The 19,312-nt window shown below is 46.8% G+C and overlaps 1 protein-coding gene across 1 annotated transcript in view; it reads right to left on the reverse strand.

Annotated features, from left to right (window-relative positions):
- Positions 1-19,312, reverse strand: part of ZNRF3 (zinc and ring finger 3) — a 148,678-nt gene that overhangs the window by 37,482 nt on the left and 91,884 nt on the right. The gene's annotated exons all lie outside the window — the stretch shown is intronic.

A 19,312-nucleotide genomic window follows, 5' to 3' on the forward strand; every position in this document is an offset into this window, starting at 1 on the left:
ATTGTCAGCTTGTTGCTTCTTTCCCAAAAGAGGATCTTGTTACAAAGAGAAGCTGGAAATTTCTTTGCACACAAGCAGAGACATGGCGGCCCTGCAAAGGCCCCAGGGTAAGGATTAAAGAAAAACAAAATAGAAACCCTTCCATCTCTAATTAGGGTCTTCATTTGCCAAAGTGCCATTCCCCAACAGGAGAATTTACATTCAGGCCGTTGCTTGGAGTTACTTGGAAAACGTCTCCCAGCAGGTTGGTTCCTCGGTTCAGGGTCCTTTGAGCCAACAGTTTCTGGTTACTTGGAGGAGAGCTGCCTGCATATTGTTTTAACTGGCCTGGCTTCTGCAGCCAGCTTAGCTGTGTGAACAATCTCCCATTCAGAATCCAAAGATAAAAGCACAGTTTGGTTGAAAAATCTTTTTTTCTTTTTTAAACTTGGGAATTATAGGTTTTGGAACTGGCACTACTTCTCTCATACACAAGAGTGTTTCCCCCCCACCCCCCGCCTTGGTTCTCCGCCAGCAAAGGCTGCATCCTGGAGCCCAGCCAGCTGCCAGCCCCCACTTCCTCACCATTCACACCATGGGCTGGTGGCAGCTGGCCACGGAGGCGGACAGGAGCTCCCCATTTGCAAGGGGTCAACCACAGAATAGTGCAGCCAGCTTGCTGGACCCCTGTGGCCAGCCTAGGAACAGCCTTGGAACCTTTTGTGCAGTTCCGTATCATTCTTTGTATCCACAACAGCACATCTTCCAACATGTCGAGTCCCCAAGAGCCTGGCCCAGGAAGTAAAATTTCTCTTCCTTTCTGGAACTCTCAGGACAACAGTAAATTCTAAACCAAGACCGAGTAGTAAGATATGCTTGTATAACTTTCTATGTGTAAGAAAATGTTAGCTGATGATGAATTAAGGAGCAAGTGCAAAAGAGAGAGAAGAGACAACAAAAGCACAGGCCACAAAAGGAAAAAAAAAACTGGAGAATCTGGATTTCAACTCAATTAAAAAATGGGCAAAGGACTTGAATAGTCCTTCTCCAAAGCAGATATACAAATAGCCAATAAGCACATGAAAAGATGCTCAGCATCACCAATCATTAGGAAAATGCAAGTCAAAATCACAGTGAAAAACCACCTCACACCTCTTAAGATGACTATTCTACAAAACAAAACAGAAAACAAGAAGTGTTGATGGGATGTGGAGAAATTGAACCCTTGTACATTACTGGCGGGAATGCAAAATGGTGCAACTGTTGTAGAAAATGGAATTACCGTATGACCCAGCAATTCCACTTCTGGGTATATACCCAAAAGAACCAAAAGTAGGGTCTTAAAGAGACATTTGTATATCTGTGTTCATAGTAACATTATTCACAATACCCAAAAGATGGAAACAACCCAAATGTCCATCGAGGGATGAATGCATAAACAAACATGGTGTATACATACAGTGGGATATTACTCAACCATAAAAAGGAAGGAAATTCTGATACGTGCTACAGCATGGATGAACCTTAAAGACATCATGCTAAGTAAAAAGCATATAAAAGGACAAATATAATATGATTCCACTTACATGAGACACCTGGAGTAGTCAAATTCATAGAGACAAAAAGTAGAATGGTGGCTGCCAGGGGCTGGGGAGAGGGATGAATGCGGAGTTAGTATTTAACGGGTACCGAGTTTCAACTGAAAATGAGAAAGTTCTGGAGATGGATGGTGGTGATGGTGGCACAAAATGTGAATGCACTTAATGCCACAGAATTGCACACTTGAAAATGCCTAAAATGGTAACTTTACATTATGTATATATTGAACCACGATTTAGAGAGAGAGAGAGAGAAAGATTCAGGGTAAAAAGAATTAGCGCCACAGGGAAGGGAAATTAGAGCCCTGTTTGTGTTTTACGTTGGCCGGGCAGGTTCTACCAAGTACCACTTTAGTTCAATCATGTAAAACTTCTCTGGGATTTTACATTTTAAGGCCTCTGATACGTTGTTTAATTCCTCTCTTTTACTTAAATTGCCACAGAATAGCAATTTACAGCAACATCATAGAAATGTCCAAACTGGGAATCTATTTCTAGGCCTAATCACATCCTGGTTCCCTCTGCTGGGACCACGTGCCCCTCCCCTCCACTGTGTGTTCCTCTTTTGCACACCTCTTGACACACTCCCTGGAAATGCCTTCCCTACCAAGGGGATCTCCTGTCTACTAAAACCACACAGCCGGGTCAAGTTGCTCTTTCTGACCCACCCTGGGACACACCAACTACACACCAGCAGGCTACTCCTGCTGGCCCCACTCCTGGCGTTTCCTCCTGCATCCCTTTCTTACCCCAAACCCACCCATTCTTGAAGGTTCGGTTTCACCTCTTCTGTGAAGCCTTCCCTTGCTAACACACCACAGACCCAGAAAGACCCAGAAAGACCCAGAAAGAGAAAGCAATGTATAAGCAAAGACCTGAAGGAGTCTGTCCTAATTTTCTCCCCATGACAGCCTTGCAGTGCCCAGAGGGTGGTTGGAGCCCTGTGGACACCCTGAAGCTACCTCTGTAGATCAAGGGACCGTGGCAACCAGGGCAAAGGAGTATGTGGGAAGCTGTAGTTCTGAGTCATCAGGTAAATTTAACATCCTGTACACATCCGCATGTTAAATGACAAACTCTGGCCCAATAACTGAATAAACCTTCTTGGTAACAAAAAAGAGTAATTGGCTCCCTATACTATCACAGCCACAGAACTTGGACAAACAATAGAACTGAATTGGAGAATCAATTTCGAGCGGTGAGAGACATCCAATTCTCCTAATCCTTCTATTAAAGCTGCCAACAAGGATAGTCATTAGCATAACTGGTGAAAAACCAATAACCTTCTTCTGAAGAACTGCTAAATTCAAGTCAAGAGCCATCACCAATGCACTCTCCACCTGCCATCCCACGCCCATCCCATTTAGTTCTGTCCTGAGAACACACAGAAAGAAAACGGTGCTCATTCGTTCAGCCTTGAAGTACGACGCCCAAGTTAGGGCTGACACTGGGGAGAAAGGAAAGACAGAAAACCCAAAAGGTTCAAGTGAATCAAGAACCCTAACCTCTCTTTCCTAGTTTCTTCAAGACACGTGCCTGACACCTAAAAGGGCCAAAGTAAATCACACCACCATTAATTTCTGCATGTCGAGGTAGATAAAGAATCTCGAGAGAGTTGGCTCAGAACCTGGAATGAGGGAAGCCATCACCTCCAGGAGCATGCACTCGGGTGAACAGCTATCCCTGGACCCCATGGCCACGGCCAGACTCTGAACAGCTCAAGGTCTCCAACTCCCACTAGTAAGAATACAATTTGGAGCATGTACTCGGCCCGCCAAACAGGACATGGTGATGATGACATTTTTTAATACACAGAACTTGTGTCATCCTTGCATGTCCTTCCTCATCATCTGAGTGTGCAAACGAGAGAAGTACCATTTCAGATAGTTTTGTAAAAAGGAAAGAGATACAGTTTTTATAGAAGGGGCAAATGAGCAAGAGAAAAAGAGGAGGTACGATCAAAATATTACAAAAGGTAAAGACAGGTAGCAAATTAACAGCTGGAGAAACATCCAATTTCCCACACATGCTCTAGCTCAGGAAGCTCAAGGCAGAAATTAACATCTTGGGCCGCAAGCGAGGGGGGCAGGCTTGACATTTGAAAGGTGAGCTCTCAGAGGACATTCACCTTTTACTTCCAGCATCACTGTACAGCAGCCCTCCCAGATGGTTAACACTGATTCTGTCTCTCCAAACAATGTGAGAGGCTCCACTCCTCTGCATTATTCAACAAACAAGCAAAGATGAAAGTCAAACCTGGAGGTGAGGGGTAGGGTGACTGCTCTGGCATCCGTGGTCCTGGAGGAGTGAGCAGATACCCTCCTCACCCTGGCTCTGGGCACAGGAAGCCAGGGTCACCTGCCTTGACTCCATTCTCTGCTGACCCCAAAGGCTAACGGAGAAAGTCCCACATGGCCTGCCAGTCCCATGACCTTCCTCAGTCCAAGCCTCCTCTTCCTTCCCCTCTCCTACCCCCAACAAGGCCACCTCTCTTCCAGTTATAAGGGCCTTAGGCTTTGTTCTTTCCTTCAACTTCAGAAAGGCTCCCAAAGGCTCACCACCTGTAATCTCTACATCCCATCCAAATCTAGCCGGGGCACGCGAGACGGGCGTACACATGCACTCGCCTGCCCTGTGCACATCCACACGCTCTGCTGAGGGTATTTCTGCGAGGCTGCACAGCCTCACTCGGCAGAGGCAAGGTTTTCCTCCTGGCAAGCGAGGGTCAGAGGCCTGGCTCGGAGGAGCTGCTTATTGTGTGGCCGCCTGGGGCGGGCAGCTCAAGCGCCGGGAGGGGAAAGGTTCCCTTTGAAGCACATGGCGCTGAGCGCTTCCCAGTGACCATGGAAACAGGCGCAGTGGGTTCCCAGCCTGAGAACCAGGGAGAGCAGCCATGATTCAAACACAAAACACACACTGGGTCTGAAAAGCAGAGACAGGAGGGGCTGGGGTGAGGGGCAGGCAGCTGAGCTGGCAGGAACTGAGCGGCTCCCTGGTAGGAAAATCTGGCCAGTGAAGCCAAGCAGGTTCACAGGGTTTCCTTTTCATTCCCGAGGCTTTCTTCTCGCTCCCGTCACTGCCCCTCGGGTCCTATTCAGCACCTCATCAGATCAGTAGAGCCGGGCCTTTGGCTGGCCTGCTGGCGGCGGGGCCTGGAACCGGGAGGGAGGTGATCAAAGGGGCCGCTGGTGCAGCCACCACCCTCCTCCCGCCAGCCCTCCCGCCCTCCTCGGATGAGGCCCTGCCAAGGTGATCCAGTGGAAGCCACTGGGGGAGGGCAAGGAAGAGAGGGAGTTTTCACGTCTGCCGTTCTGTTAGAAGAGACACAAAGCACAGCTTGAATGGAGGAGACATGCCACTAGCAGGTCAGAGCAACCAGGAGACCCAGAAGCCACCTAGAATGATGCACTTGGGGTGCACGTGGATGCCCAGCCCCCCTGAGACATGCTACTTCCAGGTCCTCTTTCATAGCTGTCCACCTCCTAACCCTCGAGATGGATGACGTTACACTGAAAAAGTTATCTGAGATGCTATGCCCCGTCTCTTCAGCGTTCCAATTTAAAAGGGGAGAAAAAGCTATCGGGGATTTTTTCAGCAAGGAAGAGGAAGCTATGTGATTAGAATCTGTTAAGGAGGAAAGATCTCTCCCTTACTGATAAGTATCTTTCCTCTCGGGTCGGATGGATCAAAGTCCAACAGCGTCCTACTGGGCACAGGGCCAGGGACAGTGAGAGAAGCGAGCCCACTTCTCGGCCAGGCCTTGTCGCCACCGCCGAGCAGGGTAGGCTCTGGCCCTGACCAGCAGCTCTTGAGGAAGGCAGTGTTTGGACAGGCCTGTAATTTGAAAAGCCCATGAGGTGCGTTCTCCCTTGCTTACCTTTGTTGGGCTGCCAAAATATCTACTTGACTTCTTAACTCTAAATCTCTGAAACACACCTGCATTGCCTAAAACAGGCAATTTTCTTATTTTCTCTCATTCATAGAAGAGAGCCCAACCTCAGCAGAGATGACAATAGCACAGAGGGATAAAGAGGGTGAGGGCCTGGTAAGAGATGCAGCTTTACAGAATACCACCTTCTTAACATAATACAATGCTTAAGAGATGGGTGTATACTGCATTTGTCTTTTTTTTTGGTGGTGATGGGGGTTCGTTTGCAGGGCAGTGTGGATAGCTGAAAGCAATTCTACAAGTAATCCTTTTGCAAAACAAACTGACTACTTTGACCTTTAGGGAAGAGTCCATTTCCATGTCAAGTAAACATTCTGTGTGGTAGCCAATTGCATCCAGTCTCCTATCTATCGGATCGATGGATGGATCGATCTATCCATCTTAACATAATCATGATATAAAAGCTAACTGCACTGTAATATGAGCAGAGGAACTCAAGACTATATAACAGGAAAAATGGGGTGCTTGAATGACAAACAGTATTTGCAGGGTCTTAGATGAATTTCAGATGCTATAAATGACACAGAAATAACTACAAAAACTTTTCTCCCTTTTCTCGGTGCTTCTGGCCCCATGAGAAAGAACTTGGGAAAAGTCTCAGGTCTAGCAGGCATGAAGTCACTGCACCACCAGCTCCTCTGCCATGTGTGCCCGTCTATCAGCTCCCATTTCTGCCGGGCGCTTTCTGATTGCCAAGGCTGAGTGAAGTCAGGCCTTCCAGACAGGCTGTGGGTTACAGCTAGAACTCAATGGAAGGTCCCTGCACTGCCTGTTGGTGCTGCTCTTAGGAGCACAGCATCCTGGTCGATGACCCTCAACCCCGAAGACTGTACCTACACTCTCTTCTGAGAACAGGGGTGTGGCCATCAGTTAGGGGGAATTATTTTCACAGTCTGGTGCTCATCAGTAAACCTTTGAGAGAAAAATTATTTTAGAAACATTTGAAGATCTTGAGTGTTCTAAAATGGGACCTTTGAGCTATTGTCTTTTCAAAGGCACTAATAGCACAGCAGAGGTGGGAGCCTTACTGACAGCTGTCACTCGCCTACGTCCTTTCTGTAGCATTTGGCTCTTCTTTTCCCTTTATTTTGATAGACTGCCTTGTCTTCCCTACTTAAACCTGACAGAATATAACCTTAAACCCTAAAGAAATCGGGTCCCTAACTCTGGTCAGCATGAGTACCCATATTCATGGGCATTTGCTGGGATTCTAGGAAGTGGCAGGCCAGTCTCTTCCAAAACCATCATTAGCTAAAAAAAGGAGAAGGCTGGGCAGTAGCTCTGCTGCCTTTCCATATATTTAACCCAGCCATTCAGCTACTGAGCTGGAACTGAAGGAGTCCTCACCACTGCTTGCCCCGTGCTGGACCAGCCACCTGCCATAGGATACGTGGAGACTGTAGTGGCTCAGATGACCCCGGTGAAATCAAGGGATCTGGAGAGCAGCTCAAGACAAGGACTGGCGATGAAGAGAGACCAGTGCTTCCTGGCCCTCTGTTAGCTTTAAGCTTCTGGAAAGAAAGAGAATAAATTCTTTATTACAAATCCCAGAAGGGCTTTAAATATACGACCATGTAAAATACCACACTAAAGATGACTAGTGGGTCTCAGTGAAAGAATGAGCTTTCCATCCGTGATAAACCACAATGGAAAAGAATATGAAAAAGAATATATATATATGTATAACTCAATCACTTTGCTGTACAACAGAAATTGACACAACATTGTAAATCAACTATACTTCAATAAAATTAAAAAGAATGAGTTTTCCAATGGTTTCTTAGGCATGACACCAAAAGAAAACAGATCAACTGAACTTTGCTGAAATTTAAACTTTTATGCTTCAAAGGACACTAGCAACAAAGTGAAAGAAACCCCATAGAATAGCAGAAAATATTTGCAAATCATGTGTCTGATAAGGGACATGTATCTAGGATACATAAAGAACACTTACAACTCAATAATAAAGAGATAAATTATCAATTAAAAAATGGGCAAAGGATCTGAAGAGATATTTTGCCAAAGAAGATATACAACCAGGGCTTCCCTGGTGGCGCAGTGGTTGGGAGTCCGCATGCCGATGCAGGGGACACGGGTTCGTGCCCCGGTCCGGGAAGATCCCACATGCCGCGGAGCGGCTGGCCCCGTGAGCCATGGCCGCTGAGCCTGCGCTCCGCAACGGGAGAGGCCACAACAGTGAGAGGCCCGCGTACCGCAAAAAAAAAAAAAAAAAAAGAAGATATACAACCCTTCAATAAGCTCATGGAAAAGATGTTCAACATCATTAGCCATCAGGGAAATGCAAATCAAAACCACAATGAGATACCACTTCATACCCACTAGGATGGCTGTAATCAAAAAGACAGAAAATAACAAGTGTTGGCTAGGATGTGGAGAAATCATACACTGCTGGCAGTAATGCAGAATGTGTGGCCACTTTGGAAAACAGTCTGGCAGTTCCTCAGAGGTTAAACAGTTACCATATGACCCAGCAATACCACTCTTAGTTATTTATCCAAGAGAAGTGAAAACCTATACCTACACAAAATCATGTACACAGGGACTTCCCTGGTGGTCCGGTGGTAAAGAATCTGCCTTACAATGCAGGGGACAGGGGTTCGATCCCTGGTCAGGGAACTAAGATCCCACATGCCGTGGGGCAACTAAGCCCGCACACCACAACTACTGAGCTCGTGCACCTCAACTAGAGAGCCCACGCACCACAACTACAGAGCCCATGTGCCCCGGAGTCTGCGCGCCACAGCTAGAGAAGAGAAAACCCACATGCCACAACTAGACAGAAGCCTGTGCGCCACAATGAAGAGCCCGCGCACCTCAATGAATGTCCCGCATGCTGCCACAAATGTCCCGCATGCTGCAACTAAGACCTGATGCAGCCAAAAATAAATAATAAATAAATCTTAAAAAAGAAATCATGTACACAAATGTTCACAGATTATTCTTAGTAACCAAAATGTCCATCAACTGATAAACAAGCAATAAACACACAATGAACTATTATTTGGCAATAAGAAGAAATGATGTACTGCTGACTGCTGCTTGCTGCAACACGGATGAACCCTGAAGACATAATGGTAAACAAAAAGAAACAAATACAAAAGACCACGTTCTGCATGACTCCATTTATACGGAATGTCCAGGATGGAAGGGAGATGACGGCTCAGTGGTAAGGGGTTTCTTTTTGGGTTGATGGAAATGTTCAGACATCTGATAAGGGACTTGTATCTAATAATATTTAAAGAACATGAAAATACTAAAATTGATTGTGGTGGTAGTTGCACAATTCTATGAATATACTAAAAACCACTGGACACTTAGAGAAAAAGAAGCCTTCATGTGGGAACAATCTGATCAGTCATTTCTGTTCTATTTCTGTATAGAGTCCAATCATCTATTTCTTGAACAGAAATGGGTAGAAAAGTTTTGGTGGTGAAACAATCTTGGGTAACCGAAAGTTGAAATAGGCTTAGTAGTTGGTTTTAACCACAGTATACATTTCCTAATAAAAATTTTGTGTGCGTGCTGGAATGGAGTGAAACTTGAATATGGCAATTACAATAATGAACAGATTCTGAAAGCAGCTCCCCATGCTGACAGAGTTGGGGCAGGGTTATGATATACTCACTAAGTGGGAGAGGATGAGGATTAACTAGGATTCCCTGCTCTAAAGAATACCACAAACAGGCATTTGCTTTGTTGATTTACTGATGGATTAATTCTTTTAAATGTGTTCGCAAGCATATTTCACTTAACTCTGGGACTGTGTTCTAAAACAACAAAAATTAAAACAGTGTGGTATTGGCCCAAAAAGGGATACAGAATTTGACAGTAGATAACACAGGATGTGATTCTGTTACAGAATTCAGTAGAACAGAATATATTTTTTAAAAGGAGGAAGATACATAAAATGAAGGCAATGACAACTCTGAGAAAGAGAGAGACTCTACTTAGCCACTCCCTGATATTACACATCAAAATAAATTTTGAGTGATTTAAAGGTGTTAATATATTAAAACCAGTGATCACAGAAAATGTAGAAAAGGCAAAAATGATTCTAAGCTTGCAAGGGAGGGAAGAAAATAATTAAGTTTAAAAGCAACAGAAGAAATCATGAAGGAGTGATGACTATGTAAAATTTTAAACTTCTGCATGCCAAGAGAGCTAAAACAAACAAAAAAAATTAGTAAACACAAAGGGCCAGTTTAAAAATATTCCAAAATGACAAGGAATTAATACATTGCTATAAAAAAAAAACCCTACATTAAGATCCACACATAAATGAGCAAGGGACCAGAATAGACAATTCACAAGAGAGGAAATTTAATTAGTAGATGGAAAAATGCTTGGCGCTTAATACTTGCTAATAATCAAAGAAATGCGAATGAAAACAATGAAGTACTATTTTTATCTTTCAAACTAGTAAAGAAACATTAATGATAACAGTCAATGTTAGCATTGTTTCTGTGGAAAATGGTTCACCCTTACTTCACTAGTGGCAAGGTAAACTGAGGGAACTTTCCTGAAAAGCAATTTGTAACTGTTTGCACCAAGAATCATTTAAAAAATGTTCATATCCTTTGATCTATAATCTCCTCCTGGAATATTACCATGAGAGAATAATTCAAAGAGGAAAAAAAAACCCCAAAAGCCCATCTTACATAAAGAAAGCTTTCAGTTTGGTTTCTTTGTAAGGATTAAAAATAAAACAGAAGCAATCTAATTACTGAACCCTGGGGGAATGGTCAACTATATCACGGTATGTTCTATTGTCATGTTATGCAACCAATAAAATGATAGGTTATGAAGATAATAGCAAACTGGTAAAATGACTAGCATATGTTATTAAGTTTGAAAAGGCAGAACAGATGTTCATACCTTCATAATAATTACGTTAAAAATCAGACTTGGGTTTCCTGGAAGACAGGAAGGGAATAAACCAAGATTGACAGTACATGTGTTAAAGGAGCAAAATTAAAGTTGGGTTTTTTCCTTCTATTTTTAAATTCTCCATAGTTAATTGTTTCATGCAACAAATATCTACCGAGTGCCCACTATATGTACGAGGCACTGTTCCTGGCACTAGGAATATGAGAATTACACACTTAAAAAAAAAAAAAAAGACAAAGGGACCAAAAAATTTGTTAGTTACAGAAACAGTAAAATAAGTTAATGCTATAAATTTTGGGTATACCTTTAAAATTAGGGGTTAAGATTAGGGGTTATAAAAATGTTAAGATTCTAGGGCTTCCCTGGTGGCGCAGTGGTTGAGAGTCCGCCTGCCGATGCAGGGGACACGGGTTCGTGCCCCGGTCTGGGAAGATCCCACATGCCGCGGAGCGGCTGGGCCCGTGAGCCATGGCCGCTGAGCCTGCGCGTCCGGAGCTTGTGCTCCGCAATGGGAGAGGCCACAACAGTGAGAGGCCCGCACACCGCAAAAAAAAAAAAAAGTTAAGATTCTAGCAACTGAAACTCTTAAAAAAAAAGGAAAAACACTAAGAAAATAACTCATTTAAAAAGCCAATCTACTATGCTTACAAATAGATGAAAAAGAAAGCTTTTGAAGTTAAACGCTTTAAAATTTGATTAAGAGCAAGCCAAGGTAACAAAAGTTCCTTGCATATTCCACATTCTTTTTCTGAGGTTAAGTTAAAAGTTGATACATTTGTGAACATCTATCAGCAACCGGGTAAGGTGTAATAGTGAAGGCCGAGGGCTTTACACATGCCAAGAAACAGCCAAAGTTCTTCAGGCTGACTAGAATTTTATTGCATCCAGCAGTGCATAGAACTACTGGAATGTGTTGATACTCTTTTATTATTTTTATAACTAGCAAAAATGATGCAGAATTTAAAGGATTTCAGTATCCCAATTGTTTAGACTGCCTCGAACTTAAAACAGCACAGAAAGTATTAGAACACACAGCCCGAGGTCTGATTTGGAAAATAAGATCACCAAAGCTGAATGCTACCTTTTATCAAATGAAATATGGTGCTTTCTGTAAGGGGAACAAACACGAAAGACAGAGGACGAGGCAAAGAAGTGGCTTTTGTCCGCAGTCTGAGAAGGTCTTGTGACCAAGGTTAGCAGACAAGATCTGGCCAGGGGCTTCCCTGGTGGTGCAGTGGTTGAGAGTCCGCCTGCTGATGCAGGGGACACAGGTTCGTGCCCCGGTCTGGGAAGATCCCACATGCTGCGGAGCGGCTGGGCCCGTGAGCCATGGCCACTGAGCCTGTGTGTCCGGAGCCTGTGCTCCGCAACGGGAGAGGCCACAACAGTGAGAGGCCCGGGTACCGCAAAAAAAAAAGAAAAAAAAAGATCTGGCCAGTATTCCCGTTCCTCCACGTCTTCACCCAATGGGTCTCTCCACCCAGGTTGGGCACCCAGGCGCCCTCCTGCACAGGTGCAGCTCAAGTGCCCTAGACTGTGAGCTGGTCAAACCTCGTGCACAGGTTCTCCACGTAGATCGTTAACCAGTTACATGCAGTCACTGTCAAGACAGGCCCCCACCAAATCTGAAATGCCCCTGGACGTGGCCAGAAACGCACTCGAGGGGCAGCCCGCTGCTGCTTATTTGGGTTAATTCACGCACACAGCCAGGTGCGTGCAAGACCCCTCTCTCTGAGAACAGTGAGCAGATGGGACTTTGGGGCTTATCTGCAGGTATAAGAGATTCAGGTCACCTGACGTGGGACTGGTACTATACATATTATCATGACTTAATATGTTAGGTTTTAACTTCGGTTATTATTCAAAATGGCCTCTCAAAAGTCGACAAGGTCATCAACTGTTTTTGATGGTTTTTCTGCTGGCTCATCACACCAGTCCTAGTCTTCCAGGACAGCCTCATTTGTGGCCCCTGCTCTATTGATGGCCTGGCTCAATCAGAGGGGACAATGGCCAGAAGGAGCGTAGTGAGCCAGGCTTCCCCCAGGCTGGGGAGATGGCCATCAGCCTGTGCTCCTTGGGTTGGCAGAAACATTATTTGTTCTGTTCACTCGCTCTATCTTCAAAACTCCCTTAAGTCTTTCAGAGGATTTCAAATAATGGTTTCAGTTAGCCTTTTATAGCTGAAAATGTCTCAGACCTAGTTTAAGAAAAAAAAAAAAAGTCTTGTGCTTAATATAGCCTTTTAACCAAGAGATTCCTGGAAGATTTAGGCATAGAAGAAAAGCATCAGATTAAAAGTTTGTGACTTTCAAATCAGACACATGACCTTAGAAGAAAAGTGGGAGTCCCCAAGTTTTTCCTTTTTCCATTCATATCATGTCAATCTTTTCCTCCTGATCTGATTTCTTTCACTAAGTTCCTTTCTTGCTTTCCTTTTTAACCAAAGATGGGAGGTATTTACCCAAGTACTCCTTAAAATAAATCTGAAGAGCCTTCCAAACTTCCTCTCCAACCAGAAACCCACCTCACCTCAGGAGTATGTTTAGAGAAGGGAGGAAATTGATATTTGTTGAGTATTCACACACTCCGAGAACTCGACACACATCATTTTTTTAATTGTCACAACTATCTTTACAGAGGGCAATATGGAGAAACAAAGACCAAGAGAGGTTAACTAGCCTAAAGTGAGGAGCGCAGAGGACCGCAGGGAGCCCAGATCATGAAGCCACGCAGCATAGTTGCAAACCATGCTCCCTGCACTCCTCACGTGGAAACACAAACGTGCTCTAACACTGCTCGTGCACTTCAACGAACACACCACAGGACACCATGAACCTGTCTCTGTACTGGAGGCCAGCAGGGCAGAGAAGCAAAGGATGAAGGAAGAAGTGGAATTTAAGGTCTTCTTAGGGAGAGAAAACGTGTCACAGAAGGACAGGAATTCTCAATGGTGACACTACTGACATTGGGGTCAGAATGTTCTTTGTTGTAGGGGGGCTGGCCTATGCCTTGTAGGGTGATGAGCAGCAGCCCCACCCCCATCCTCGCCTGGATATTTTTGTCTGAAAACCAAAAATGTCTCCAGATATTGCCAAATGTCCCCTGGGGCAGTGTGTGTGTGTGTGTGTGTGTGCGCGCGCGCGTGTGCGCGCGCATGGGCGCACACTGTGTACACCCCCAGTTGAGAACCGCTGCAATAAGATGCCTCGGGTAACATGCTCTGGGAAGGTGTGACACAGGTAAGTCTCCCAAGCACAGGTGCTGCTCCCAAGGATACCACGGCAATGAGCTGTGGGTAGTCACAGTACCCTGAGCTCAGGTATGTGGCAAATATCACACTCACTTCCCTGCCTCAAGAGGCCAATGCCTGTGATGGGGGCAGCTGCTCTGAGACCCTGCTCCAGTCAGCCACCACCTTCCTTTCAAGTCAGACCCTGAGATTTTAGTCCCACCATCGCTCTTGAGACAAAGCGGGGAATCTCATTCTCAGGAGCGCTAGGCTGGGCTCGGCCTAAGGGCCGGGGCACCCAATACTGCAGGAAACACCCATCTGTGACCAAACTCTGAACGAGAAGGGCACGACGAGCCCCCTGCCCCCTCCACCGCCCATCTCCAGAACTTTTCCACCTCCTCCTGAAACTCTGGCCCCGTTAAACTCTAATTCCTCATTCTCCCCTTCCCGCAGCCCTGGCAACCACCACTCTATTTTCTGTCTCTAAGGATCTGACTACTTAAGTAACAGCACTGTGAGTGCTGAAAGAAACTGAAGGATAATAAGGGAGGGAAGGAGGGAGGGAGGGAGAGAGGATGTGCACCAAGAGCTGCTAATTTGTGTTTCCAGCCACGTGTGAACCTGACACACACTCTCTCCCTGAGGTGCCTCGAGGTTCCTGTCTCCTGAGGTAGAAATGGGCAGAGGGGTTCAGGAACCATCCCAGGTCACATGGATTAAAGGGTTGGAACTGGGGTTTAAATTCAGGTTAGTTTGATGACTAAACCCCAGTCTTAACCATTATGTGTTCCCTCTCCTCCCAACCATCCTGAAAATATTAAATTCCTTTGATTCTGTTTTCTGCCTTGTGGTCACTTTGGTCACTAAGGTCTTTGTTCTCTTTGAAGAAGTTACCTAGACACTCCGAGGGCTGGATGTGGGTCGGTGGAGTGAACGCAAGGGTTCAGTTCTCCACTGACCATGCCCCCACCTGCCACCGGGTTTCGCGCTGCTCATCAGAAGAGCCAGGACTGCCGAGCCGCTCCCCTGCCTCACAGGCACAGCGGTTCCCGGCAGTGTCCACCTGCCGTGCGCTCGGCCAGGCTGCTGCTGCAGGTGGAAACTGGAGAGGCGAGATGAAGAGCCGGGAAATCTTCCGAGATCGAGACGAGATCGGGCCCGTCTAGGGTGGTTTGGCCGTAGACAAGCCGGGAAATCTGAAGGTGAACACGAGGTGTCCTTGGCAACGTCGCAGGCTGGAGCCTCACCAAAGCATTCAAGAGACTTGACGTCTGGGCCCATTCAGCTCCAGAAGCACCCACCAGCAGAGTAACCTGACCGTCCCCTCTCCCACCAGCCTAGACACACTGCCAAATGAACATCCCCACAACCTTCAGTGGCTCCCAGCTTCCTGGGGGATGAAGATGAAACTCCTTCATCCGAAACCCTCTTCCTGCCCCAGCAACTTTCAATGCCCCCTGAGGAACTTGCTCCCGTTCTTCCCGCCCTCTTCCTGGAGGTTTTGCGCCCGTCTCAGAGCCCCAACCCCTCCGGCACTGGGGACGTGCTTCTCCTCACTCACAGCAACCACTGTCTGTGCCAGCGACTGGCCCTCGGTTCAGGGCAAGAGGAGGTGACTCTTGCCAGCACACAGGAACCAGAGCAGGCCCTTCCAACTGGCGCCTCTCTGACCGACCTGGGATAAACTGAGGCCATCGCCCAGCGGCTTGTGAGTGCACATGTGATTGGGTGACTGAGGGAGCTGCTTGGGGACGGTAGCCCAGCACTGCCCCCACCAGCTTCCTTCTGGAAGGCACACCTTCCACCCACGCCGCACACACGGCTGGGCAGTCGCAGTGTACTCCCAGCCCCGGATCACAGCTGACCAGACTACAGGTGAGCACCTGATCCAAGATGGGCCACTAAATCCCTTTTCTGGAATCCTTTAGACTTGAAACCAAGAGCGACAGGCCAAGGGATATTGGGGTGCTGTCCCCGACCAAGGAGGTGGGGGGGGGTGGGGAATAACGCAGATTCCCAGAAGACCTAAGCACTGCGGTCGGCGGTTCCAGAGGAGCAGCAGCGCACCCATCACAGGCTCCCTGACGACACACTCAGGAGCTTCCAGAGCAGATTCCCCTTTCGGCTCAACACAGCTCAAGCACGGTTTCTATTCAATGCGACCAACAGTCCTTGCCCAGCCAGTGACTACTGAAACGAATCCGATTTTTATCTAGAAAAACCGGCAAAGGCAAAAGGAGGCAGGAGGAAGAAACCAGCGCTGATGCGGCGGCGTGACAGTCCTGATCTCAGATCTCGGCTCAGCAATTGGGAGCCGTTGGATCTCAGGTTAGGTTGAGATCTCCTCATCGTAAGATGGGAATCTGGACACGGTCCCAAAGTTGGCCTGACAATGAGAGGAGACGCTGCTCGGAAAGTTCTCGGCATTCAGCGAGCACCCACCACACGAGGGCTGCTCTTACACTCTTTCCGGGCGTCCCCCGAGAGCCAGGCTCTGTGTTCAGGGCCCCTCGCAGTACCCCCAACACAGTGACAAGGGCAGCATGAGCCCCAAGAACTGAAGTGACCTTCTCGAGGTCACTCAGCCAGAGCTGCATCTCTTTGACCTAAATCCCTTGTTTTTCTTGTCTTTCTACTAACTTTCTGCTCTCTTCCTAAGGACGGCAAGAGCCAATTTCATGCCTGTTGTCCACCCTGCCCTTCAAAACCATCCCTACGAGTCCACTCCAGCGTGGGGTGTGAGGGAGGGAGGCTGGTTTTCTTCCACGTTTGGTGAATCTGGGCCAGGCGGGCTGTGTTAGATCTGAGCACGTCTTGTGTGTTCCCTGCCACGAGGCTCTCCATGAGGTGGAAGAGTCATAAGAACCACGGCTATTAAAGTCGACCTTCCAATGTCTTACCAATCCCGTAAGATGCTTAAATAATAAACACTGTTTGAACTGAAGGGTTAAAATGCCTGGGGCATAAACACTCCTGCACTTTGCGGATGGTTTAAGACCCTTACTTTCAATAACAAGCTGCTCAGTAACGTCTATTTTTTTCTGTTTCAATTTCCGAGGACGTGAACTGTTGCAGGTTAACAGAGACTTTCAAGGCCGCACCTAGAAATCCCCAAAAACTAGAATGTCAAGGGGAGATTTTTAATATGATACAGAAGTTCAAAATGTTAGACAATCAAGGAGCCCAGAACAGCCTCTTCACATGAAGTGGAAAAGAAAGGCCCAGAGAGCGGAAGGGATTTGCCCGGGGCCTGGCCTGGTGCCCTGGCCTGCTACGTTCTGGGGGAGCTCACCCCCACCCCAACTCTGCCCCCCTAGCTGATCCGACTGTCTGCCCTGCCTCCTCCAGAATCAAAAAGATTATAAGGCAGGGATCATAAATCATTTTTCTCTCATGAGTTTATAGTGTTCCTTTTTTGGAGTTCAAAAGCACTTAGTAATAAATGGAGGTGATGAGTTTATGTCTTTCCCTTTTAAAATGAAACTTTATTTGAACTCCTGGAGAGGCATTTACGTTTTCTTAATTTAGGACATTCCTCTGTTATTTTCCACATTTCACCCCATGGCACTTTCTGTGGGCAGGTGGGTGATGGGGGTAGGTGATGGGGGAGGGAGAGGGGTCTGCGTCTGGCCCCTCCCCCAGGCTCCTCCAAACGCCCGACAGCATCCCCACCCCCCACCCCGGTCTATGGTTTTCAACAAGTCTCAACATCTACACGGAGGAGTCCCTCCCCCACCCCCACGGGGACCTGGCTGTAGCGTCTTCCTTTTGTGCTTCTCTTAGCTGCCCACCTCCTTCTTGCCTTCACCACTAAGGGCAAAGAAAGGGTAGAAAACCATGCTGTGTGTCTGCAGGTGAGCAGGCCACCCATGACGACCACTTTGCTCTTCCTACCCTAGCCTCTTGCCACTGCACTTGGGGGCTCAGAAAGAAAGAAAACAGCGAAGTTAATAAAATTGAAGCTGAAAACAACTACACTTAAGAACAAGGTGAGAGAGCAGAAGAGAGGGAGGGAGAAAGAGGAAGAGGAAGGAGAAGAGGAAGAGGGAGAGGGAGAGGGAGAGGGAGAGATGCCTGACTCTTTGTACCTCCTGTACCAACCCAGGTTTTAAGCAAAAGCTAAACCGTCTTGCTTTGTCTGGCCCAAGCGCGTTGGCTAATGATTTTATTCAGGTGTTAAGCCAAATTTCAGTAATTAACCACATGCAAATATGACCTGGCTACCACCACAGCCTTTCCAAACAGAAACATGTTTCTCCCAACACGGAGAAACATGGAGTGGGGTGCTGCTTGTTAGCAGGTACAACCGTGCGCTTAGCTCCTGGGCCCCTGCATTCAATAAATACTTGGTGAATGAATGAACTCAAGAAATACTTAATGAGGCAATATATGTCGAGGGTTTTTATTCCCTGTGGCTTCACAGGCCGGCAGGCCAAACCATACAGAACTCTTCAAGTCAAACCACTACATGGTTGTCCCAGGCGGAGGAGGAGCAGTTGGGTTCTCTGAGGGACTTCATCACCACTAGGCCATGGGAGAACATGGGGTGTCTCCGAGGGGCCCTGTTCCAACCCATTTACAGACATGACAGACGCGTAGGTGGAGACCCACTGGAGTGGGGCAAACAAAATGAAGCTGAGCTGCTGAGCCCTGCGCAGCAGCAGCTTAAGTACAGGAGAAAATATTCTATTAGGAGAGTGCTACCTACAAGGAAAGCACTGTTCCTAATCTTTGGATGGAGCTGGCATTTCTCCTAGGAAAACACTAACGTATTCTCAAGGGGGTCACTGCTCTCTGAGCATCATTAGGCAGCTCTGGCCAACTATTTAAACGATGAAGTATCGGGGCCTGGGCTGCCTAAAACACATTGATTCAACTTCGGGAATTATAAACCAAATAGGTAATAGTCCCTGTGGTTTTTTTTTTTCTTTCTTCTCCTTCTATAAAAGGGCAGGGGAACTTGACAAGTGGTCGGAAGCTACTCAGAAGACAAGTGGGACACAAACATCACAGATTAGATCCATGAGGGTCTCCTGGGCCAGAAGTCTTTCAGGAGACACTGGCTGGGACAGGTTTGACTGTGGGAAAGGCTCCCTACATCAAAACCACCTCTTCTCTGGCCTGAATCTCCTCAAGAGGTCAGAACCAGGACTGTTTTCCCCCCAGCTGTCTCCCCATGATACTTAGAACAGCAGCTTCTGAGAATATAAAAAATTCCCAAGCAATAACACTACCCTTAGGATACACTACCTTTCCTCCAACCAAAATTCTAACAACTTTCTCCAAACCTTTCCCTTTAACAAAATGATCCAGTTTAAAACAGGTTGTTGGGACTTCCCTGGTGGCACAGTGGTTAAGAATCCACCTGCCAATGCAGGGGACACGGGTTCAAGCCCTGGTCCAGGAAGATCCCACATGTTGCGGTGCAACTAAGCCCGTGTGCCACAACTACTGAGCCCGCATGCTGCAACTACTGAAGCTCACGCCTAGAGCCGGTGCTCTGCAACAAAAGAAGCAACCACAGTGAGAAGCCCGCGCACCATAACAAAGAGCAGCTCCCGCTCACTGCAACTAGAGAAAGCCTGCACGCGGCAACGAAGACCCAACGCAGCCAAAAATAAATAATTAAAAAAAACCCAAAACAGG

Source organism: Orcinus orca, chromosome 15 (genome assembly GCF_937001465.1).
Source record: "Orcinus orca chromosome 15, mOrcOrc1.1, whole genome shotgun sequence".
Lineage (NCBI taxonomy): Eukaryota > Metazoa > Chordata > Mammalia > Artiodactyla > Delphinidae > Orcinus > Orcinus orca.